Source organism: Pleurodeles waltl, chromosome 11 (genome assembly GCF_031143425.1).
Source record: "Pleurodeles waltl isolate 20211129_DDA chromosome 11, aPleWal1.hap1.20221129, whole genome shotgun sequence".
Classification (NCBI taxonomy): domain Eukaryota; kingdom Metazoa; phylum Chordata; class Amphibia; order Caudata; family Salamandridae; genus Pleurodeles; species Pleurodeles waltl.
This window is the reverse complement of record NC_090450.1, coordinates 131,870,931-131,897,332: the sequence shown is the minus strand read 5'-3', so window position 1 is coordinate 131,897,332 and position 26,402 is coordinate 131,870,931.

Genomic DNA, 26,402 nt, shown 5'->3' with positions numbered 1-26,402 from the left:
TGATGATGGCTAGGATTTTGTGGCACGTTAGCAAAGCCAAAGTGCAGTGTTTACAAACACTGTGGCGGCAGTAGTCAGTTTGAAGCAATTTTTATTTCTGCTTCCCAAATGCACACGCTACAATTTTTATACAAGCAACATTGCCACACTTTCAAAATCCAGCTCAGTTAATAGGCAAACCTTAAATGGGTGGTTTTATGTCAAGGGTTTCTCATCTATATGGTCATATTTATTTAATTAACATGGTGGGGGGAATCTTGCAGAGTTTTTATGTAACTCTGCGAGTTCCACCCACCCTTACCGTCCACTACAGTGACAGTGTAAACATGACTGCAGGCCTATTCTTTGTAGCTTGGCTGAACAGTTTTAAACAGCAAGTTTAACCCCTCAAAATAGTCTCTTTTAACAGGTCTAAACCTTCCTGTTAGATATCTATCGGTCACCCCTAAGTAGGCCGATTTGCCCATAAGGTAGTGTGCTTGGTTTTTAAAAGCAGGGCATGCAAAATGTTAATTTTAAACATGTTTTTACAGTGACAAGGTCCCCAAAACTATTTTCACTGTAGAAATACTCAATAGGAAAACTCTGGGTTGCAATATTAAATACTAATACTGTGTCTCAGGAATGAGACTAGCTATGGAAGTAATTAAATAACTATTTTTAATAGTTGTTAAAAATCCAATTCGTTGGTGAAGTCGGATGTTTGCTAAATGTTACAGAAAAGTGATGTTTAGAAAGATACTTTTTACCTGCCTGAAGTTGGTGGCGGCTGGTCTGCATTTTGCTCTCCGACTTTTACCAACCCCCTGATAAGATGATACATCCTCATTGAGCTGAGACTAAGGCCTTGGCTGTGGGGTGGTATGGTGTGGTTGTGCCCTTGACAAGGCCTGGACCCAAGAACTTAGTTTACTTTAAAGAGGCCTATCCTGTCACAAACAGATGTAGCTAACAAAAGACCTGCCCCCTTCCTTTGTCTCTCCAGCCAGTTTGAACTACAATCACACTTGGCATCTTTTTACAGTGTCAAACCCTGCTTGCCAGGTCTACGGGGTTTCCATATGACACATGGGGTGCACTTCAAAGGATGGAAGCAGGATGCCAAACCAATTCTTATGTATCCATTGTCTGATTGATGAAAACCCTACTTTTTGTTCTACCAGACTTCTGTCTCTGGGTAATGGGCGTGCTGGGTGCTGTGGCTGCCTCAAACTGGATTTTAGTGTCATGTGTGGGAGAACACTAGCATTCCCATAGTACACTCCCTATTCACACACCCCCAGTCCTCAGAGCTCACGTTTAGTGTGATGAAAGACTTTTACCATCTTGAAAATACACAAAGTAGTAGGGTTAGCCCCAGAAACCTTTACCACATTGAATAGAGTGTCCCCAGGGGTCATTCCCACCCACTAACTCATGCCAGTCATAAATGTGGTGTCTCCAGGCATCAATCAATCAATCAAACAGAGTTTGTATAGTGCTACTAATCACCCCTGTGGGAACATCCAGACACTAGGTATCAGTGCTCAGTCGAAAATGTCAAGTCTTGACACTCCTCCTGAATTCCACCAGCGAGAGTGATGTCCGGATGTGGAAGGGAAAGCTGTTCCAGGACTTGGCTGTGAGGTAGGGGAAGGAAAGACTTCCAATGTGGCTTTGGCAGATGCACTGTGTCTGGGCGAGATCAAAGGAGTGAAGGTCTCTGGATGTTGGTGGAAGTGCAGGCAGTGGATAATGTTTGCTGGTCCAAGGTCATGGAGGGCTTTGCAGGCATGTGTCAGTATCTTGAATTAACATCTTTTCTGGACAGAAAGCCAGTGGGGGTTCCTAAGTTGTGGGGTGATGTGAATCTGTTTGGGCATGTTGAGGTTGAGTGTAGCCATTGAGTGCTGTTTCTTCGTTAGTCTCTTCATGAGATCAGCGGTGGTTCGAAATTCTACTGTGCATGCGGAGAGTGTGAAAGCAGGTGGAGGAGACTATGTTGACCTGTTGCTTCATGGAGAGTTTGCTATCCAGGACGATGCTAGGGTTGCTGGTGTGGTCTGTTGGTGTGGGATTGGAGGTGAGTTTGGCCAACCACCTTGTGTCATTCCCAGGAGTGGCACTGTTGCCAAAGATCAGGTTTCATATAGTTGGTCTTCATCCAGTTGGTGATGTTCTTCATGCAGTTGTGGAAGTTGGTCTGTGTGGAAATGGGTTCTGCTGAGAGCAAGAGGATGGCCTGGGTGTTGTCAGAGTAGGATATAATGTTGAGGTTGTGGGTTCTGATGTTGTTGGCTAGAGGTGTCATGTAGGTGTTGAAGAGGGTGGGGTTGAGGGATGAACCTTGAGGGACACTGCCTCTTGGGTTCTGAGGTGAAGGGAGGTAGACAGATTCTCTGGGTCCGCCCTGTAAGTAGGCTGCATTGTAGTTAAGTTTTGAGTCTATGCATTCTGCTTGCTCTTCTAGCTTTCCTTTCCTGCTATATGTGTAGTATTTTATTTTAAATTTGATGATTGTTTCCTCTACCTAACAAGGTTAAACTTGAAATATAACTGCCCGTATCAGTGTTTACCAAATCTTTAACATGAACGTCTTGTTATTGCATCAGTTGCTAGAAATTTGCCTAATGCAGTGCAGTTTGCCCAGGCTAATCTGTGTGCAAGTGGTAATAACCTGCAAAACAGCCAAGTTAGAGGTTCCACACCAATGTCCTATTTATTAGGGCACTTGTATTACTCAGGTGTGAAAACATACCCACATTGTTATTTCACAGCAGAACAATTTTCTACTAGATAACCCTGCCTGGATATAGATAGTCTTTTATAGTCCCTTCAGTAAATGTATGCAGTTAGTGTTTGCATTAGTTTTAGCATTTGCTCTCATTAGGAACTGAGAGGCACATGTGCGAAATATAGGGATTTCAATTTACTAATTGTTATTCTTAATGCGCAAATGTTCAAAATAAAAAACAAGTCTGAAATTGTGATTCCTAGTGGGTGGGAAATCAACCTACCTCATGAACAATACTGAGGTAGGTCATAGTTTTCGACCCATGATTAACTGCAGGTATCACAGGGATTGTTGCGTGCTTAGATGAAAATGGGATGCTTTTAAAAAAAATTAAACCTTGATCCAAGGGACCACTGCTTGTTCTTGAAAAATATTTGTTTCAACATTCACAAAGAGGAAGGGGTCGGTATAAATAAATGTTTTGCTACAATAATTCAGTCGGAAGCATTCATGAATAGCACTGCAATTCAGTATTTGGAAGGAATGCCCTAAACCAGTATCGGAATCTCAATTTGGAGTTTATATGAAAAAGCCTTTTTACAGCCGGAAACGACCCGATTCTGTGAATCAAGACATTTAGGACTACAAAAATGCTTTGGTAAATATAGATTTAAGTGTAAATTGTGTTTGCTTTGAAATTTGCAAAGGCAGATATCCCAGCTGGGAAGTGACTCCCTGCTCAATCAGTGTACAAGAAAAAATACAACTGTCAGAATGGATGCGAAAACTGTTTGTTGACGTCATTCTCAATTATTTACCACAAAGGTAATAACCACATAAAAAACAACAACCAACACAATGCTGTAATGTAAATTTCGCCAAGGCATTTTTCTCTTGTATGAGTCTAAATAACACGGCTATGAGGCGCTACATTTGGGCACAACGTATCTAAAGGGAGCTGTCTAAATGATTAATCACACAATTGCAGCCTGCCCTCCACATTTTATATTATTGTCAAACGCAATATATTGAAACTCCTCAACGTTTTATCCGATAGATTTGCCATCTGGACTGCAGAGCTTCATTGATGTCTCTTGAGAACATTCTGGGATTGAGGTTTTACTTTGAGCTGCATGGCAATTCACTGAAGCAACTAGGTAGTTTTATAGGCCTATCTTTTACAGCAATCTGAACAGTGCAATTAGCAGTTATGTCTGCTTTCATGCCCCATAAATTCATTTGACCTTGATTAGATGGGAGTAAGAGTCTAGAAAGGAATACCGAAGATGTGCAAAATTGCAGTGACAATTAAAAGGACAATCACACATCATTTATCTAGATTTTCCACTGTTGATTGATAATTGATTTCATACAGACAGACGTTATTTGTTACAATTAAAGCTCGCACATATCATGAGTTCCGGGAGTAATTTCATTTGGACCAGCATAATTTCTGGCATGTCGCGTTCTGATTGTTACGCGAAATACCTGTGATTACACCAAGTTGGCCAACTTGGACTTCGATTGGGTAAAAAGCCTATCGTCAGAGCATGGGAAGAACGTGAGTGAACCGAATACGAGCCGGAATCATGTATGATTTTGCACTCTCTTTTACTGCAAAGAGTGCAAAATGCCAAAGCCAGCATTACGCTTAATAATGTGTAATTTTTCTTAATTGTTTTGGCTTATCAGTTAATTGTCATAACGAAAATTACACGAATTTCACCAAGGCCCAATGGAATGGAATTAATAGTTTTATCAGCATGTTTGTTTCGTTGTTTGTTTTATTACTTGTATCATGAGTAATAAAACCATAGAGTGCATAGTTTCATTGGTATAACGTTACTTTTGGCAGGTCGTGTTTTTAACTCAGCTTTGATGTATTGGTCTAAGTGACCCTGCTACCGGGTCATCCAGACGTGTGAGTATATATTACAATTCGTACAAATTGCATTAGCACCACTTTTAGACTTTATTTCATTGCGAACTAAGGGCCAGATGTAGCAAGGCATTAGCGCCTCGCAAACGGCGAAAAACGCCGTTTGCGAGGCGCTAATGCCCTCACGCGATGCAGAAACACATATTGCGAGTCGGTACCGACTCGCAAAATGTGTTTCAGACTCGCAAATAGGAAGGGGTGTTCCCTTCCTAATTGCGAGTCGCACCGTGATGTAGAGTTGATTTGTGACCGCGAAAGTGGTCGCAAATCAACTCGCAGTTACCATCCTCTTAAAGTGGATGGTAACTCATTCGCAAACAGGAAGGGGTCCCCATGGGACCCCTTCCCCTTTGTGAATGCTCACAATAATTTTTTTTCAGAGCAGGCAGTGGTCCTATGGACCACTGCTTACTCTGAAAAAAAACGAAACTAAAAGATTTCAGTATTTTTTCTATTTGCAGCTCGTTTTCCTTTAAGGAAAACGGGCTGCAAAGAGACAAAAAAACTGCTTTATTGAAAAGCAGTCACGGACATGGTGGTCTGCTGTCTGCAGCAGGCACCATCCCCGTGAGTGCCCAGACTCGCTATGGGGTCGCAAACTGCGACCCACCCCATAAATATTTATGAGGTGGGTCTTTGCGACCCCATAGCAAGTCGCAGAAGGTGTCTGAGACACCTTTCTGCATTTCCTTTTGCAAGGTGCAAATTGCGAGTCGCTGGGACTCGCAATTTGCACCTCGCAAAAGGAAACCTACCTACATCTGGCCCTTAGTGCAATTTGCACTTTTTAGGTTTTTTTACACCTATAATCAGTGCTTAAATTGAGCCAGTGGTTTCTGGTGCTCAGCACCACATCTGATTGCCAACGCCAGCAGTTGTGAATAACAGAGCTGCAAGATCAGAGAAAAGCTGGAATCACAGTGTTATTTCAAAGGGGGTATGTGTCTTTGAAGGCACAGGTGATTCTCTAGAACCCACCTGAGCAGTTGTCTAAGCAACAATCCTAGAACAAGGCATGTGCTTGAAGATGGGCATTTCTTAAATACCCAGCAGTTCTGACGATGGTGAAGATCAAGATTTCCCAGAAGTCACACACGACCTGGGAAATAATGTATTGCTTCATCACGGAAAGGATGTACTCACAGCAGATCTTGTGGGGGCTGGTAAGCAAAACTCTGGGGTCAGGGCACATCGGGTTGGAACACCACATTACAAATAAGAAGCATGACATATTGAGGGGCTCCAGAAGCAAAGCTTCTTCTGGAATCATGGGAGCACAGCAAAATAGAGGCAAATGGGCACATGGGGCAGTGATCGAGACCACAACACCGACCTAAAACAACTCCCACATGCTTCATTTTACCTGGGTCAACACCACAAAACAGTATATTGAGAAGTGTAAGAGAACTTAAAATCTTTGATAAAGAATGACAGTCCAACTAAACAGGAAGCAGGTGGTAGTTGAGGTGCATGTTGGCTCACTGACTAGAGTAAATAATAATATAGCACCAAGTGAGTATGTGGCAACTCTAGGTATACAACTGGTGTGCTAATAATCTAGGTCTTGCTTGATTCAGCGCGACTTTTGGATATCCACGATGGACGTCAAAAACACACAAGGTTTGATTGTTTTGAAACTGTGCCCTTGAAGGATTTTATCTGCATGTGGAAAAGAATGGTGACAAACCTATGGGGACATATGTTGGTAGCTGTAAGCACACTCTCCTGCAACTAGCAATTCAACCCAAATCTGTCATTTAATTTACAGACGGCACTTTTCCATTTGTTTGGGGATGGTAACTGGTGGACCAATGGTTACCTGTGCCCTCAGGCACACTAAAGGTTTTCCGGAAGTGAGCTAGAAACGATGTTGTCATATTTGTGATCAGAAAAATGGTATGCTATACAGGAGGACCACATTACTAAAAAAAAGATAGTGATCAGAACTGTGGTGTCTGACATCTCCTTTAACAGCATAAAGTGTGCTCGCTTGGTTAGATAGCCTACCATAACCAAAACATTTATGACACTTTTACTAGCATGTAGAAGTTCGGAACAAAACTGTGGATCTGTGGATAATATATACCTTTCTATTCAGAGTGGTTACAGTACTGCCGACCATAAACCCTAAAGCAATAATGGATACCTCAGTAACACCTGATGAAAGCCTTATCATCTTCGATCTCAGATGTGCAATGTAAGCAGCATTTGCGTCAATTTTCTTTCTCCCATGTGTCCTGTTAGTAGAGTTTCATGAGTCAATCCACCGCTGACAGTGCCATCTTGAAGCACTATTTCTGTAAGAAGCTACTCAGACAGCTCTAAGGAAGCATGAGTGCCAAGGCTCAAAAGCCTATCACAGATGTGATCCGAGGTTGAGCGGGAGGAGAATCAGGCAGTGGGTTTGCATTAGACAGGCAATATCAGGCATCAACCTTAGCATTCTGCTCTTGGGATCATATGAAACAAGGAATTCGTAATTGTACTGGATTTCTAGTTCCCACAAGATAAAGCCTTAATTCTTCATATTACTCTTTAAAGAATTGATTGTAGGATGTCATAAAATCACTGTTGAACTAAAATGCACCTTTCAATATCATTAAGATGCCATCAGCTGCAGCACCTTCTACATAACAAATGAGTTATTCGATCAATGGTTGCTGAGAAACCAATGATTATGCACCTATAAAAGTTTGCAAATCCCACAAAGCTCTCTATATATTTGACATCTGAAGGGGAGAAACAGCGGGGAAATTCCTTGGTGTAATATCATCTATCGTGTAATCCCCATGGGTGCTGTTGTGCAGAACAGTAAGTCTATAGTGTGTGAACAGAACACTTTTCCATCAACACTTTACAAATAGTCCACTTGCAGTTGTTATTCTTCCCTTCTTAGGAACACGTGTATAACTTTTTCCAACGCGAGAGCACCGTTGGAGATGAGTTTGTGAATATTCACAAATATGTAAGTTTGTGGGTGTGAACCCCATTACCTGGCAAATCTACATCTTATTGAATAATAATAAATTAAAACAGGGTAGGACACAGTAAAATCTGCCAAAATCTATGTAAAATATTAGGTACGGAGACATAATTAACTTGATAACAACGATTAACATGTTAAGATTGACTTCTACACGTATTTAAGGTGAAGATACAGTGAATAAACAGGCGATAAAGTAAAATGTGCATTAGTTTGTTTTTTTCAGAAAACGCAAAAAAATCCAAAGCCTCTAGACGCCCCCAAAAACACAACAATGGCTAAATAAAGTAATCATCTATAGTAAAATTAAACGTGCTAAGACAGAACTGGTTCACAACAATCAGACCCTCTACTTTATAGTAGATGCGGCCTAAGCCTCTTTTTTCCAAATGTGTCTCATTATTTTCCAGTGTGAGGCGTGTGCCCAAGGTTTTCCACAAATTGGCTCCCGCAACTTTCGGCAATGTTTCTCCATATCTTTTGAGGTTTACTCTGCGGATTCACAGTGTTTGCTCTTTGCTGGAATGTGAGACATCTGATTAGTTTATGGTATTCTTGAAGGTCGGCGAGATTTTTAGACGTTATTGAATCATTGCTTCTTCAGCTAGAGGGAAGGTACTGAGAGAGCATAACTTGGCTTAACCATTATGCCTCCATAAGTGGAAATGAGATGTCCTCAATGATATATCTAATGTGTGTTTAAATGTAGTCAGGCACGGAAGAGAACTGAAAATCGTAAACTGAAGTGCGCTTATAAATAGAAATGTGGAATGACAGTATACAAGTCATATGTATAGTATTATTCAATGTACGAATATTATGGCAATTTAGTTAATTGTCATTTTCATAGTTAGTCCCCATTTTGAAATGCTTATGTAAAATGCACCTACAATCATGTATCTGAATGTGCATAAAGGTCTATATTAAGTTGGCAGGAGTTAAGGCCTGAAATATTTTTTTGTGTTTAACTTTCAATGGCAAAGTTTTGGACTTGCTGTGCATCTCTTTACTTGCAAGTGCATCTATGAATGTATGATGGAACAACTAATGTGAGAACCACTCATGCCTGAACAAGCTGTCCGAACAACGACCACGTTGTTACCACGAATGCCTTTACTAAGCATGCCTTTACAACGATTTTTTGATGTAAAAGCATGCCTAGTAAAGGCATGTGTGGGAACGGCATGCGTGGTTCTAGCATGCCACCCCCACCCACCATGAGACCCAAAAGTACCCCACCCCTAATACTAAAACTACCCAACCCCTGCCCCTAAAAACAAAAGTACCCCAACACCCCCAACCACCCTGAGCCCTAAAACCTTCCACGACCCCCCCCACTCACACTAAAAACAACCGACCACCCACCCCTCCCCCTGAAAACAAAGCTACTCCGAACCCTCCACCCCAAGCCCTTAATCCACTCCACCCACCCTTAAAAACTACCCTCAACCCTGCCCCAACGCCACTTATCTGACCAAATGACCCTGACCCCCCCACCCTACCCCTAAAAAAAAAACTACCCGACTGTCCACCCTTAAGAATAAAGCTACCCCAATACCCTCCACCCACCATGAGCCTTCAAACCTTCCCTGACCCCCCATCTGCTCTTAAAACAACTGACCCCCACCCACCCCTAAAAAACAAACTACCCTGAACACCCCACCCCGCCCTTAAAAACAAAACTTCCCCGATCCCCAACCCCACCCCTAAAACCAAAACTACCATCACACTCCCACCCCTGCCCCAAGCCCTTAATCCACCTAACCCCTAAAAACTACCCCAAACCCTGCCCCACCCTACTTACCTGACCAAACTACACCAATACTCCTGCCCCTAAAAAAGAAGCTACCCCGAACCCCCTGCCCCCACACTTAAACACCAAACTACTGTGACCACCCCACCCACCCTAAAAACAACCGACTCCTCACCCCGCCCCTAAAATCAAAACTACCTGACTCCCCTAATCCCACCCCTAAAAACAAAACTACCTGACCCCTCCACCCCTGCCCCAAGCCCTTAATCCACCCCACCCCTAAAAACTACCCCCAATCCTCCCTAACCCTACCTATCTGACCAAACCACCCGCCCCTAAAAACCAAACTACCCTGATCCCTCACCCCTACCCCTAAAACTCAAACTACCCCAACCCCCACCCCTAAAAACCAAACAACCCCAACTCACCACCCCTCCCCTAAAAACAAAACTACCCAGACCCTCAGCCCTAACAATAAATCTACCCCGATACCCCCACCCACCCTGAGCCCTAAAACCTTCCCCGACCTAACCTACCTGCCCTAAAAACAAAACTACCCCGAACTCCCCACCCCGATTCTAAGTACAAAATTAGCCTGACCCCCGCCCCAAAGCCCTTAATCCACCCCACCCCTAAAAACTACTCCAAACCCTGCCCCAACCCTTCTTACCTGACCAAACTACCCCAATGCCCCATCCCGCCCTTAAACACCTAACTACTGTGACACCCAAACCCCGCCCCTAAACAACTACTCCAACACCCACCCCTAAAAACAAAACTACCCCGATATCCCCACCCACTCTGAGCCCTCAAACCGTCCCCGACTCACCACCACCCCTAAAAACAATGAGCCCCTGCCTCTAACAACCAAACTACCCTGACCCCCCACCCTACCTCGAAAAACAAAACTACCTCACCCACCCACCTCTCCCCTAAAAACAAAACTACCCCGACCCCCACCCCGCCCCAAGCCCTGAATCCACCACACCCTTAAAAACTACCCCCAACCCCACTTACCTAACCAAACTACCCGACCCCTTCCCTGCCCCTAAAAACCATCTACCCCAATACCCCACTCCTAAAAACCAAACTACCCCGACCCCTAACCCCCACCCCAAGCCCTTAATCCACCCCACCCCTAAAAACTACCCCACCCTTGCCCCATCCCCACTTACCTGACCAAACTACCCTGATCCCCCACCCTGCCCCTAAAAACTAAACTGCCCCGATCCCCCACCCCTGCCTCTAAAAACCAAACTAACCCGACCCCCCCACCCCACCCCAAAAACAAAACTACCCGAGCCTCCACCCCTTCCCCAAGCTCTTAATCCAACCCACCTCTAAAAACTATCCCCAACCCTGCCCCAACCCCACTTACCTGACCGCACCCTCTCCCAGTCCACTCTGTCTTTTTCTCTGCCTTAACCATGCATGTGCGTTGTTCAGCACGTGCGTGGTTAAGGTACAGAAAAAGGCAGTCATTGTTCTGGAAAGCGTGATCATGCTTGCACTTTAGAGAACTTTGTTGTTCTGGAGTCATGATTAAGGACGTTTCCCGCTTCTGCAGAAGTCTTCTTTAGTGAAATGCCCCAGGGTTCGGCCCCTGACCTGAAGGGGTGGGGGACATGGTTGGACCATGGACCTTAGTGGAGGCCATTCCGCAGGAAGCAGAACCAGGACTGGTAAGGGGTAATGAGGTGGATCAAGGAAGCCAGGGAAGTAACTGGGTGGTGGAGGAGGACACAGGGTTCAGTCCCACTGTAGATTTATCTAATGGAATGTGGCCTGGGGTGGAAGGTATTTAACTGCAAGTGCCTGGCATCAGGCGCTCTTTCTCTTGGGAATTCTGCAGAGGAGACCCACCCACCCTCAGAGAACGCAAGGAGTAGAGATCGAGCACACCATGGAATAGCTGTCGGAGAGACTTCCAGGAGGTCCTTTTTATTCAGAGCCCATGCAGGTTGCCAGAGGGGAACAGGCTACAAATAGGTGACAGTAAGGACCCCAGGGGGGCACTTGCAGGCTATCTCAACAACCTTGTGGGTTGAACTGGAAGAAGACAATCAGGGGCACAGCCTGTGTCTCGGAGAAGTTGGTGTTTGGATGACTGGGTCAGCTGGCGAAGAACAATGGAGACGTTCACCCAAAATATCATGTCATTCATGGGCTGGATGCAGACGCTTGCCCTGAAAGAAATGGATAGTTATACCGGAAGTGATTAGTCACCCGGTGGGCGAGAAGCAGATGCTTGCCTGGAAAAGAAAAGGTATGGTTACGCCGGAAGTGAAAGGTCACCAGGATGGGTTGGAAGCAGACACTTACCTGGAAGGAAATGTATGGTTGCACCAGAAGTGAAAGGTCACACAGGAAACTTGCCAGCACTGAATGTAGGGCACAGTGCTTGTGGCTATGGTAAGGAGAGCACAGCCTTGTCAAATAAATAAAGAGATGGTGGTTGAAAGATAGCTTGTAAGTTGAAAAAGTGCATAATAAACTGCAGCCTCAATTCTTCTATAAAAGTGAAATTGGTGTGGTCTTAGTTTGTGGGATCCGGGAGGGTGACCAGGTGTGGGGGTGACGCCGCCAAGCTTACTGTTAATTGTAGAAAAGGGGATATGGGAAGACAGGTTGTCAAGGGTGGAAATGTTAACGAGGAGTTGTGAAGGAAACTCACCTCTGGATTTCAAGATCCAAGGTCGTCCTGATACTTGAGTCAAGGGATGAAAATCTAATAAGAAGATACCACTCACAGCCATGCACAGACTATGTAAAGTTACTGTCAGTGACATCAACTATGTGAGTTTTGATGGAATAGGAGAATTTAAACCAGTTAGAGATTCAGATCCCTTTTGCCTTTTGACTAGAGTTGACTCTTAGCGACTTAGACCTCTGTTTTCCATTGCTTGGCTGGTGTGGCTTTAATGTATGCTCATCTCTCTTCGCTGGTATAGGTCAGTTGGGCTGTTGCCGCGATGCTATTGGTTGAAGACACCATAAGGGGTTGAACTGTGATTGGTGGTTGCTCCAAAGCAAGGGGTGTGTGGATCAACACTGTCTTAAATTGGAACAGAATTCTGTGGTACTTGTTGATACTTGATTGGAAAAAATTAAATGTTTTAAAATTACGCAAGATTTGTTTTAGAGGAGATGTTTATATTCCTAGCAGGAAAGGAGAAGATGGCCTCCTGAATATATCCCAGGTCACTATATGACGATTAATGAAGGGATTCATACATGTGCTTGGCTTGGTCAATGGCACAATATCACAGAAAAGGAAGATACATTGAGGTTTCCACGATATGGCACATTCAATTTGTGTATTATTGGAAATTTGAGGAGGGTGTTGTATGAGATTAAACCACCTCCTAGACTCACACAATGTGAAGCACTCAATTATTGGAACTGTGCTGCTTATGCTAGAGAGGGAAAGAAGTATCAGGGTAAAGTTGGGAAGGCTGTGCATTTCTATGCTGATGTCAGCTGGGATGCTGAGCAGAAAAGGTGGGGAACTGATATGATAGAGGGAGTTATATTGTACCGAGCCTTAACAACTAAAACAGTTGGGAGACACAAGGAAAAGAAAAAGACTAAGAAGCAGAAAGAAGAAAAACAAAACGAACCAGATGACATGAGTGAAGTTACTGAGAGCAATTCTGGAGATAGTGTTTTGGATGCATTGTTGTCTGAACATCCACCTCCATATAATGAAGTGAGGGAAGAAGGTGGAAATGTTGGTATTAGTGGCATTAGAAAGATCATAATGGCCACTGCACCACAAATGTGACACCCAGTCCTGTTGGAGTCACTTCAGCTAATGTGCCTTATGAACCAAGGAGTGAGGGTTCGAGAGTTTGTGCCCATTTGACCCTCCCACGAGTGCTGTTGATGCGCTTACGGTCCCAGTTACTATTGGCACAGAGTATAAACCTGAGGGCCCGAAAAAACACTTATAACTTAGCTGTACCAAATACCGTTGGTGGACAGAGTGGAATTTCAATTAGGGCTGACACTAGAGAATGTGTTCTTTTGGTTCTGACACATACAAGTACTCCATGTGTAGCGAGTTCAGATCCGACTTTGAAAATTTCTGGATGCACATCTATGGGTACTTACAAGAAAATGGCCACTACTGAAACCCCTATATGAGAACCGCCTTTAAATTGAAGAAATGGTGATGTAGACACATGATAAGAATGCTGCTTTTAAATTGACTAATAATGGAACATATTGACTTGCCCACAGATTTGAAGAAGACAGTTAAATCTGAAGTGTGGGATTTTTCAGGAAAGGACATCGGACTGATTAAAGATGTTGAGCCTGTCCGAATTTCTATCAAACCAAATGCTGAATTCCCAAAAATACCACAGTACAATTTGACTCCTGAAACAATTGCTGGGATAACTCCTGTAATCGAGTCAATGATTCAAAAGGGAATACTAAGGGAAATATTGGTAGTCCTTGTAACTCTCCCATTATGGGCTTAAAAAACTTAGTGGAAAGTATAGGGTTTTTACAAGACCTTCGCAAAATAATCAATATTGATGTTTCTTGCTGCCCCGTGGTACTGAATTCAGCTGTGATATTGTTTCAGATTCCTTGCTAGGCTGAGTGGTTCATTGTCATTGATTTCTGCCAAGCCTTCTTTTTGATACCATTGCATGAAGATAGCCAATTTCTATCTGCATTTTGGTTCAGAAATTGTGTTTTGGCATAGTGCCACGTCCCACAAAGGTACACATAGAGTTCTTCCATTTTCAACCAGATTCTCAAGAAAAATCTAGAATCTTTCATTATGCCTTGTAATCAGTTCTAATACAATATATCGATAACCTATTGATGGCATTGAATATTCAGGAAGCTTGCAGACAGGATGCCATTGCGCTGTTGAACCATGTGGCTGAGAATGGAGATAAAGTATCCCCAGGAAAGTTGCAGTATTGTCATAAAGTGGTCCAATACCTAGGACACCATAGACCAGAGATGGGAGCAAGTAAAGTGTCAGAAGAGAGAATTTCAACCATCTTGATAATGAGTCCTCCAGCCACACAGAGAGAAGTCAGGATGTTTTTGGGAATGGTGCGCTACTGTCAGTGGTGAATACCCAACTTTTCCCTAGTGGCTGAGCCTTTACAGAGACTGACACACACGGATGTGCCTGATCCACTACCACAGGATAACAATTGTCTCATTGCCTTCCTAGAGCTAAGAGAAAGTCTCTGTGGTGCCGAAACCTGGGAATGCCTGATTATAGAAGCCATTTGCACTTTTCTGCAGGGGGTGGGAGGGCTGCACTCTTTCAGTGCTTACACAAGCACATGGAAATGCCAAGAGACCTGTGGTTTACTTTTCAACTATGTTAGATTCTGTAGCTTCTGCGCTGCCTGGTTGCCTTAAAGAGGTGGCAGCGGTCAGCACAAGTATAGAGAGATGTGAAAATGTAGCTATGGGTCAACCGTTAACTCTGTATGTTCTACACTCTGTAGAATTATTGTTGATCATGACCATAACAGAGCACCTGACAAGCAGCCGTCTCACCAAATACAAACAGATTATACTGGCTGCCAAAAATGTGACTGTCAAATGCTGCAGTGCTCTGAATCCTACTACTTTGTTGCCTGTACTTGGTCAGGAAAATGAAGGTGAATATGAAGTGGACCATGATTGTCTCAATGTTACTGAACTATGCACCAAGCTGAGACCAGACATACGAAATGAACCATTACCCGATTCTGATTTTGTCCTCTATGTTAATGGTTCATGTTTACGAGTCAGTGGATAAAGCCTGAGACTGGCTTATGCTGTCAGTATCCTTTCAGGAGTTGTTGAAGTTTCCTGGCTCCAAGGAGTATTCTCTGCAAAAATGGCTGAATTGATTGCTCTTACTAAAGCATGCTGTGTCTCTGATTAACTGAAAGTGACAATCTTTACCGAAAGTCAATACATCTTTGGTGTCTTTCATGACTTTGGACAATGAACCCGGGGGGGTTTATGACTTCCTTTGGATCTCTGATCTGGAATGGCGAACAAGTGAGAAACCTCCTTGATGCATTGCAGTTGTCTGAACAAGCTGCAGTGGTCAAGTGTGCTGCACATCATTCTGGACTTTGCTTGTGTGACTTTGGGCAACAAGTACACTGATTGACAAGTATTTAGCTTACAACGTTTATACGTTTAATAGGGGAATACAATAATTAAGAGATGGATGAGACAAACTGCAACCTTTTGCTGACTACAGCTGATACTTGGGAAGAGGTGAAGAGGCTTCAAGAGGAAGTTTCTGAAGAGGAGCAGCAGAGTTGGGTTAGGCCAGGATATGTCAAGAGAGATGATGATATTTGGGTTTCAAGGGATGTAAGACTAGTGTTGCCAAATAGTTTGTTATCCGATATAACAAGACATGTCCATGGTCCAGCTCATATTGGTAGGGACACTAGGTGAGATTGTTCAGGCAGACCTGGTTTAACCATAAGTTCAGATTGTTGGCAGAAGCGCTGTGTCCTAGGTGTGTTGTGTGTCAGCAAAATAATGTTGGGAAGAGAAGTGCAGTTACATTGAGTCACATAGGGAGATCAGGAGGGCCTTTTAACAGGATGCAGTTGGATTTAATTGAAATGCCTGTGGATTGAGGTATGATTTGGTCATTGTGTGCAACTTCTCCCACTGGGTTGAAGCCTACTGTTAGAAATGGGGTCTTTCGTTGACAGTCAGGTTACCCCCTGTTCAAACAAGGACCCTCACTCTGGTCAGGGTAACAGAGAATCACCCTCAGCTAGCCCCTGCTTACCCCCTGGGTAGCATGGCAGAGCAGTAGGCTTAACTTCAGAGTGCTATTTGTAAAGTATTTGTACCAACACACACAGTAACTTAATGAAAACACTACAAAATGACACAACACAGGTTTAGAAAAATAGGAAATATTTATCTAAACAAAACAAGACTAAAATGACAAAAATCCACAATACACAAGTCAAGTTATCAATTAAAAAGCAAAAAGAGTCTTTATGTAGTTTAAAACACACACTAACACTGTTAGCGTGAAAATTGGGTGCATCAAAAATAACCCCGCACGGGCGAGTGTGCGTCAAAAAGGGCTTGCAATGGGTTGATTTCACTCACGAGTGAGACCTTGCGTTGTTTCTCCTTTCGTTGTGTTGCGTCAATTCTGCTCTCCGCAGGAGAGCGATGCGTCGATCCGATCAGCACTCTCGGGTCCGGGCAGGCCTTGCACTGTTTTTACACACCCAGCGGTGGGTGAGTTGGAAATCCAGCCGCGTGATGATCCGAAAACCACGCAGCGCGGGTTGCAATCTCTCAGCCTCCGTCAGCAATGCTGCGCGTCATTTATCCTGCTCTGTGTGTGATTCTTTGGTCGCGTTTCCAGCAAGCGTCGATTTTCAGCTGCAGATCGGAGTTGCGTCGATCTTTTTCCCGCATGGCGCTCTGTGCGTGGATTTCCTCCTCTTAGGCTGCCAGCTTCTCCTTTCAGGGTCCCAGGAACTGGATGGCCACCACAGGGCAGAGTAGGAGTCTCCCCAGAGACTCGAGGTGCTGGCGGAGAGAAATCATTGCTGTCCCTGAGACTTCAAACGACAGGAGGCAAGCTCTAAATCAAGCCCTTAGAGATTTCTCCTCAAGATGGAAGGCACACAAAGTCCAGTCTTTGCCCTCTTACTCTGGCAGAAGCAGCAACTGCAGGATAGCTCCACAAAGCACAGTCAGAGACAGGGCAGCTCTTCAGCTCTTCTCCAGGCAGAGGTTCCTCTTGTTTCCAGAAGTGTTCTAAAGTCTGTGGTTTTGGGGGCCCTTCTTATACCCAATTTCTCAGTTGAAGTAGGCCTATTTCAAAGCAAAGTCTCCTTTGAATGTGAAATCCTGCCTTGCCCATTCCAGGCCCCAGACACTCACCAGGGGGTTGGAGACTGCATTGTGTGAGGGCAGGCACAGTCCTTTCAGATGTGAGTGACCACTCCTCCACTTCCTCCTAGCACAGGTGGCTCATAAGGATATTTAGGCTACACCCCAGCTCCCTTTGTGTCACTCTCTTGTGTGAGGTGCAACCAGCCTAACTGTCAAACTGACCCAAACAGGGAATCCACAAATAGACAGAGTCACAGAAATGGTATAAACAAGAAAATGCTCACTTTCTAAAAGTGGCAATTTCAAACACACAATCTTAAAATCAACTTTACTAAACAATGTATTTTTAAATTGTGAGCTCAGAGACCCCAAACTCCACATGTCCATCCTCTCCCAAAGGGAATCTACACTTTAATTAGATTTAAAGGTAGCTCCCAGGTTAACCTATGTGAGGGATAGGCCATGCAACAGTGAAAAACGAATTTAGCAATATTTCACTGTCAGGCCATATAGTAATGTGTTTCACTATATGTCCTACCTTAACCATACACTGCACCCTGCCCTTGGAGCTACCTGGGTCCTATCTTAGGGGTGTCTGACATGTATGAAAAGGGAAGGTTTAGGCCTGGCAAGTAGGTACACTTGCCAAGTGAAATTTACAGTTAAAACTGCACACACAGACACTGCAATGGCAGGTCTGAGACACAATTACAGAGCTACTTATGTGGGTGGCACAACCAGTGCTGCAGGCCCACTAGTAGCATTTGGTTTACAGGCCCTGGCACCTCCAGTGCACTTTACTAGGGACTTACTAGTAAATCAAATATGCCAATCATGGATAAGCCAATTACATACACATTTTGCAGGAGCACTTGCACTTTAGCACTGGTCAGCAGTGGTAAAGTGCTCAGAGTTCAAAAGCCAACAGCAACAGGTCATTAAAAAGAGGAGGCAGGAGGCAAAAAGATTGAGGATGACCCTGCATAAGCAAAAAAGTCCAACAAGTATGCACCACTTTGTTTTGCAACATTTATTGTTTGGAACTCTCTTGCTGTACACCACAAGTAAACTGTCCTACACTACTGAACCTTGGATGTCAAAATTGCTTGGGCTAACACCCTACAGTGATGCATGAATAAGTGAGAAGGAACCTTGGACAGAGTGTCCAAATCAGTTTGCTGACTTGGCCACCTCTTTTACTTGTGGAGATGCAACTATCTCAGCATTGAAAAGGACTCCCAAATTTACTGATGTTGGTATGGGATGTGTGCTGGACCAAGATCTACTGGCCAGTTAAGAAGCTGAGTTGGGCCTCCTTGTTCAGCAGTTTAAATTCTTGTTTGCCTGTATTTAAGCAGGGGCCATTTGTATGCATCCAGCTTTTAGTGGCTCTTTAGATTTGAAATTATTTGTCACTCTCTGCTCTGTTCAATCAGCAGTTGGGCATCACCAATTTGCAGCTCACTCCTAATGCTTCTGTTGCTAAGCAGTTAAGCAAGAGGCCCCATGCATGAGAAAAAGTAGGGGGGAAGGGCTGATCCTTTGGGTACACCTTATTTATTTAAACAGGATCATAACTAAATACATCTAATTTGACAGAGTGAGGGCGTTCTTGCAGAACAGACATTAACCTAGCCCTCATCTTACTGGAGATGTTAAACCACCCCTTCAAACTATGAAGCAGCATCTCATGGACAGTGATGTAAAATGCCATCGACAGGCTGAGGAAAAGTAAAGCCCCTGCACTATCTTGATCTCTAATTTCAAACATGTTCTCATATCCATAATGGTTGTTTCTGTTTTTTTGTAATGAGTACCAACTGGATTGAGTGTCATGGGCAGAAATTCACTGAATACTCAGGGTCATACTAGGGTGTTTCAAAACAGGCAGGATCACTGCTATTTTAAAGGTTTTGGAGTAATTCCCCCATTCTCAGGAGGCATTGATACTGTAGGCAAATCTTATACAGTTTTTTCCTGGTTGCTGGACATGCATCATCGACATTGTCAAAGGGTTTAAGATTTTGTCCTCTCTTTACTACATCTTGTTCAGACACAAACTCAGAAGCAAATAATTTGTGACTGGTTTTGATAAGTGTACTAACTAAAGATCTATTGTACAAGCAGCTATCCGACTATCTATGTGTCGGTATTGGTAGTACAGCATGTTAGAAAAATATTGGTCAAACAGGTAATCACATATAAAATATGTTCATATGTCAGCATATCCAATATATGTAAACCAATCATATTTGAGCAGTCATCTTGCAGCTACAGCTGTCCCTGAGAGACAGGGAACAGGAATGCTGAGCAGAGTTCTGAGCATGATATCTACACAGGAGTAAGTGGAGTAAACGATACTGTAGCGAAATGCAATAAACACAGTTCTTGCAAGTGGGCACCCCTAGCTGTAGGCAGTCATGATTATACCTACTAGGACAAAAGCTATGTTAGATCTTTACAGATAAATGTGTCCATGACCATGTATGGTAGCTATTGAGAATAGTAAAAAACACTAAACCTATTCTAAGTGTGAGAGCTGTTGGAGCTCTTGATGTTGGTGTGTAGGTGCAGTAACCAGAGATCATTGATGCTGGTAAGGGTCACAGACTGAGTTAAAGCATAGCAGGGAGATGTCAAGATGCATGTTGCTTCTCTGCATCGGGTAGTACAGCGGAAGATGTGTTTGCAGATATCAAAACAAGGCCAACCAGTCCTCTCTGCAGATGATATGTTCCTGCACCGACATAAATAGGGCTGAACAATTGAGTTCACCCCTTTAGTAATGGAAAGGCAGGGACCTAAACCAGGTGGGTGGTGTGGCAACAAGGTAAAACTGTTTAACAGTATCCAACAGATCAACACCATATCAATATTGTTGTACTCTCGTATAAAATGCTGAAAAAAGGTCTATTAATTTAACATCTAAAATAAGTTGCCCAATGAGGATACCAGGTAGACTCTTCATTACAGATTCTCTATTAAACATATCCGATCATTGTACACTGGATCTGAAGTTTTATCTGGCTCTCAAACAGCAGGTGACCCATCCCTCTAAAAACAGACCCTTTTCACTGGGGTCTCCCTAGCCACCAGGATGTACAGTTTGAAGAGGACAAAATGTTGAACAAGTTTACAGTTTATCTAGGCTGAGGCAGGGGATTAGATGGAGGAGCCAGAAATCCGCAGTTACTATACATGCACTCTGGATGAGGAAGCAGTTTGATCACTGAACCTTACTGACCCTAGAGTAGAAGTGATGCAAAGTTTGGGGTTCCTAACTGCAGAACGCAAAGTATCCACATAAAATATAGGGACATATTGAAAAGCCCCTAACTCCATTCTAACGCCACATTAGCAAAGAAATGTTGACGCTAATGTAGCTTTAGAAAGCCAAAAGCGCTGTGCCATATTTACAAAGTGGTGCAACGCATGCATTGCAACACTTTGTAACTCTTTGAGCTACATTATGCCTGCACAAGGCATAATGTATGCAAATGTGGCATTCCCCCATTAGGTGGGCCAAACAAATGGCGCAAAGAAATCTGACAAATTTATTTGTGTCATTTATTTCGGCACTTTTAACACCTGCTGAGGGAAGGCATTAAAAGGAGGCTTCAATTGGTCACAATGGGCCTTTGGGTGCTTTGCAGGATTAGCGTCAACATTTTTGATGCTCATCCTGCAAAGCGCCAGACAAGCGTAAAACATTCTGACGCTAGTGCCTGGACTACCGCCATGGTGCACCATATTTTAAATGACGCACACATGGTGGCCTTGGGGGTGGCTAAGGGGTGCAAGAAAAGTGGTGCAGCACATTTAGATCCCCTAGTGCCATTCTAACGCCACATTAGCGTAATTTTTTTTGCGCTAATGTGGCGTTAGAAGGCCAAAAACGCTGTGCCATATTTACAAACTGTGCATGCATTGCACCACTTTGTAACCCTTTGTGCTACATCACCTTGCGCCAGGCATAATGCATGCATAGTGGGCATCCCCCCTTTAGGTGGGGGCAAAAAAATGACGCAAAGAAATCTTTTAGATTTCTTTGCGTCATTTTTTTCCGCCACTTTTAACGCCTGCTCAGAGCAGGCATTAAAAGGAGGCTTCCATTGGTTACAATGGGCCTCTGGGAGCTTTGCAGGATTAGCGTAAAAATGTTTGACACTAATCCTGCAAAGCGCCGGACTAACATAAAAAATTCTGACGCTAGTCCCCTAACTACCGCCATTGTGTGCCGTATTTTAAATATGACGCACACATGGTGGCATTAGGGGGGCACTAAGGGGTGCAAGAAAAATGGCGCTGCATTGTGTGACGCGCCACTTTTCTTAAATATGCCCCATAGTTTTGTTTTTTGCAGCAGGCATATTAACCCTCTATGCTACTTCATGTTGAGCCAAAGCTGCCACTAGGCAAAACTCCTATCTCGCTCCGTAGCAGGAAGATTATTCACAAGAGGTATCTTTACATTTCAATTGTTTCCTGAAGGCTGGACGCACAAGGACGTTTCAGCAGGTGCTTTTAAATCGCATATTTCTGAAGTTATCTCTAAACACAGTGCCTCCCCGTGGTCAGCGCCCGGTGCGGCAGCCCCCCCCCCCAAAAAAAAGCCGGCCCTGTATGCATTAAGGTTGGACATGCGCACCCCAACGACTGGGGTGATGTCTGCTGAACATTCAGTGTTCAAATTAACTTGTGTGCAGCCCTCTATCCACATTGCTGAGTCTGCGGCTGGGACAGAGGTGAAGTTGTGACTTGACATTACAGCTGTGACATGGTAGGCATAAAGCAGTGCTTTGTATACGCCCGTCCCAGCAAATAAGACTCTCCAAAGTGCTAATGGAGAGACTATACTAAAGAAGAGGGAAACAGCAGGATCTGTTGCTGCACTTTCATTAGTACAATATATATACATGTTCACCCCTCTTTGGCTTAGTTCCAGTGTCTCTCCTTTGCTTCTTAGGCTTACGGGTGCTTTTCAGTAGTGGGTTGCACTGATGCTTGGGTATAACCCAATTCCATAAAAAGACTTGAGGTACCTCCCCCCCCGCAATGTACCTGGAGGAGGACCCCTCCACCCTGGACCCAGTCAGGGGCCTGCCGCCCCAGCATAGTGTACTGTGCCGAGGGGGCCCCGAGAGCTCCCCCTCACGCCGCGGGGGTTGGGGGGGACCTTTATTACACTACTGGTATAGCCCAAAGAACACCTTGTCAGAGCCCTGCATGTGTGAGGCGTGTTATCTGCTGCTGATTCGTTGCTGCTCTCATGATTGGATAGTTACCTGCACCATACACTTATGATTATAAATATAGAACTAATTTCCCTTAAGATGACTGCCTTCCCTTCTCCATTGTAATAAAACTCAATTGTATTCCACATATATTCGATAACCCCATGGAACCATGGTAGAGCAAATAACATTTTCCTTGCAAAGTTTGATTAATATCGCTGCATGCCATATGCCTAAATAAATAGCTTAAAAGAAAATATCACATTCATGGCATAGCCTGATATATACTGCAGAACTCTGTATGTCTAAACAAATAGTCCAAGTGAAATTACCGCTGAGATTGATAAATGTTTCCCTCTGTACCTAATGCAAGCTCTTGCAATAATTCATCCCTTCTTGACTCTCCCCAGTGGCTGCTACAGAGGGTTACTTTACAAGAACTGTTCATCATGTAGTGCAGAGCCCAAGAGCAAGCAGAGGACTTTGGTTCTGTTGATGAAAACCCTGTGGCCCCTCATAATTTCCAGACTGAAATACCTCAGCAAACCACAACCTTCTATAAATAACTGGCACCACCTCCTTATGTAGGAAAATATTATTATGATTAATAAAGGTAGTCCCAATTACAAAGTAATGTAATATTCAACGACCTAGGAAGATGCCACTTGCAGTATCCTGCTAGATTACTCCTACAAGCACCGTATGTGTTTAGATTTCAAGGAGAAGGGAGTTTAAATGTTTTGGACAAGTTTGGTCCATTTAAGTGTACTATAAGGTTTACCAACATTACAATTTACATAGGTAAAGTATGACGTTATCAACAAGCATAGGCAATGCCAGTAGGCCTGCCCTTAGAAAGCTGATGCAATGGTTATATATTTTACTCTAGTCCTATGGCACTAAAATATACAGAAAAAATAAAACAAGCTTACGCCTAAATGTGGCTGCTATGTACTTGCAGTAAACATTTCCAATTAAAAACACATATAACTTTAATCAAACAATACGAGGGATTCCTAGAAGACAGCAGTACTTAGAATAGACACAGAACCCATGTTCATTTTTAAAGCAAATCACATGAAAGTATAATTATTATTGGTGCAAAAAATTGTAATATTGTCTTTGAATTGCTGTAAATTAAGACAGTTTAAGCACACAGTTTGACTGTGAGGATTTGAGTGTGCTAAAAGATATGGCTGCGGGGCCTTATCATGGAGTACATTAGCAAATACAGACTTGGGTCCGGTCAGGCTCAATTACTCAACTTTAAGCTCAACCCTGGGTAGGTCTGGCTGCGAGCAGTAAGGCTTTGCTAGGAATTTAGGAGTATATTTATTTTAAAAAATCACACAGAGCAGCACAGCAGATCAACTTGCTGCGCTGTGTGATAGGGAAAGAGCAGGAATGCACCGTACGTAACACTGTACGACGCAATCCTGTTTTTTACCTGCACGGGCCCACAATGTGCTGCCTAGCGCCAAATCAGGCACCCTTGCACCATGGTGCAAGGAGGCCTGCATTGAACACAAGATGGTTTTTATGCTGGAAGGGACAACAACAAAAACAATCCTGAGAGACATTTTCCTCTTTCTATGAGTGCTTCTGAATGCAGCACATATAGGAAGGGGAAGTAATGAGGATAAATAAAGATATTTCTGCTCATTACACCTCATCTGGGGAGGCTTAGAATTCCTAGGTCTACCAGTAATGGTAAATCTGGGAAAGTGCCAAAATCCATGGGTGGATGTGTGGGAACACCCAGGCTCCACCCATAGAACATCTTCTCACGGCAGAGTAATGTAACACAATGATTTGCGCTGCATTGCGTTACTCCAGATTTATCAAGCCAGGCAAGGCCGCACAAGGTAGCCTTGCATTGCTTGATAAATGTAACTTGAGAGTTGCATTGTTCTTGTGCTCCATTGTATAACAAAAGCGTGACATAACTCTATTATAAATAGTGCCAAAGTGTAAAGCATTTAACAGCACCAAACAACCAAACAAGAAATTCACAGAACATGAATGAAATCATACACAAATTTATAGAAATACATGATATCTTTATGAATGTCTAGAGACCTTGATCATCAAAATCAACTGAAGGGTTCTGGAGATACAGATTTTAGAAGCTTTTATCACTTTTAAATGCAACCGCGAACAGGCACGTTTCAACAAAAAGTTTATAAACTTTTGAAAATTATGAACAAGTTAGTTTGACTAGTCTGACCTGGGTTGAACAACCAAATCCAGCAGGACAGAGGATTAAAGGGCCAGAGAGGATACATTGGACAGTTACCTGGCTGCCTGAGCATTTTGAAGGCAAGTTCCAAACTTTACAGGACATCCGCCATAGACATCAATGGAGTGGTCCTGATGCTGGGGATATATGCAAAAGATGCTGAAAGGATGCTCTGATTGAGGCCACTGGACTAGGTGGAGAACAGAGTGGTAACTTTCTAAAATTTGCTTAACTTTAATTGTGACATTAAATTCAACCTGGGCATCAGGTCAGCTTTAATGCCATGATTATTTGATGCCTTACATGAATCTGTTAGGTAGTCCCTTTTAGAAGTTAGCCAGGCTGGAATGCCAGCCGCTATCCCTGTGTTAGCCAATGTACTACTAACCTTTCCACTGCAAAATTACAATTTGGAAGTGTTACTGTTAAGACATGAAAAAATATATGTCCTACTTAATATTATAATAGCTCCATGTCATATGGCTCTATGGGCCTTCCATAGGGGATAATTACATATATCGTTAAAGGAACTGGTGGCTTTGCCAGTAGTTGTAATGGCAAAGTGGAACTAGCAGTGTAAAGCTGGAATCTATTCTGTCCTGTGTCACACTCAGGGTGGCACAAACAGTGCACCAGCCCTGGGTGGACACTTTGGTGATCATTCCGAGTTTGACGGTAACCGAACCGCCACGGCGATGGTGGTCTTCTGACCGCTGGAGGGTGGCAGTGCAGACAGCCAAATAACTAGTAAGGTGGTGAATCCAATGCAATACAAACAACTCACCGCCAGCCCCGCCACCACTGATGAGCAGCATCCGCCAGCGGAAGACAATTTCAGGCAGGAATCAGCCAACGTCCCGTCCTCCATATTCCGAGTAACCACTCTGCCAGGATAGCCAGTGGGCCATACCGCCATGAAAAACCTGGCGGAAACAGAAAGTATAAATGGAAACACCCACCTCCAGGCACAGAGACACATCGCGGCCGCCATGCAAATGAACTTCTAGTCTTCCCAGTGTTGTATCTCGCCATACACCTTCAGGACCACCGACGACGACGAAGACGACCCCTGTAAGTAAACGTAGCACAGAGGGAGGGAAATGGCAGTAATACACTCCCACACAGAACACACATACCCCACACACAGTGAAGGCCACACACATGCACACACAACATACGTCAATGCCAAATACCCAATACACACACAAAGCCATGCAGATACGTGCCAAACATACAGCACAATGCACAACACCAACAACACATCCCATAACCACACAACGACAACTACCCCACAAACACCTCAACGATGGCATAGACAGACACGTTGTGTGACACCACATATACAACCACACCAGGTACTCCATATAGCATTGACACACAATCAAAAGCTGTGAACACACATCCAAACAATCATACGTACAATACGTACAACCAACAATCAAGGAAATACACACTTCCAGCACTAGACACACGGATGCACACAAAACCCCATACAAACACACAAGCAAGCAGACACACACATCACATCACCCCTATGGCCCCAACCATCTAACAAGCGCATGCAACAACACAGACACAATCCACACACAGACCCCACAAACCTTTGCACACAGATGTAGCACCACTCTGTAGAAGGAAACCAGGGCAATCATCTTATCTTGCCAACCACAGCAATGTGGGCAGT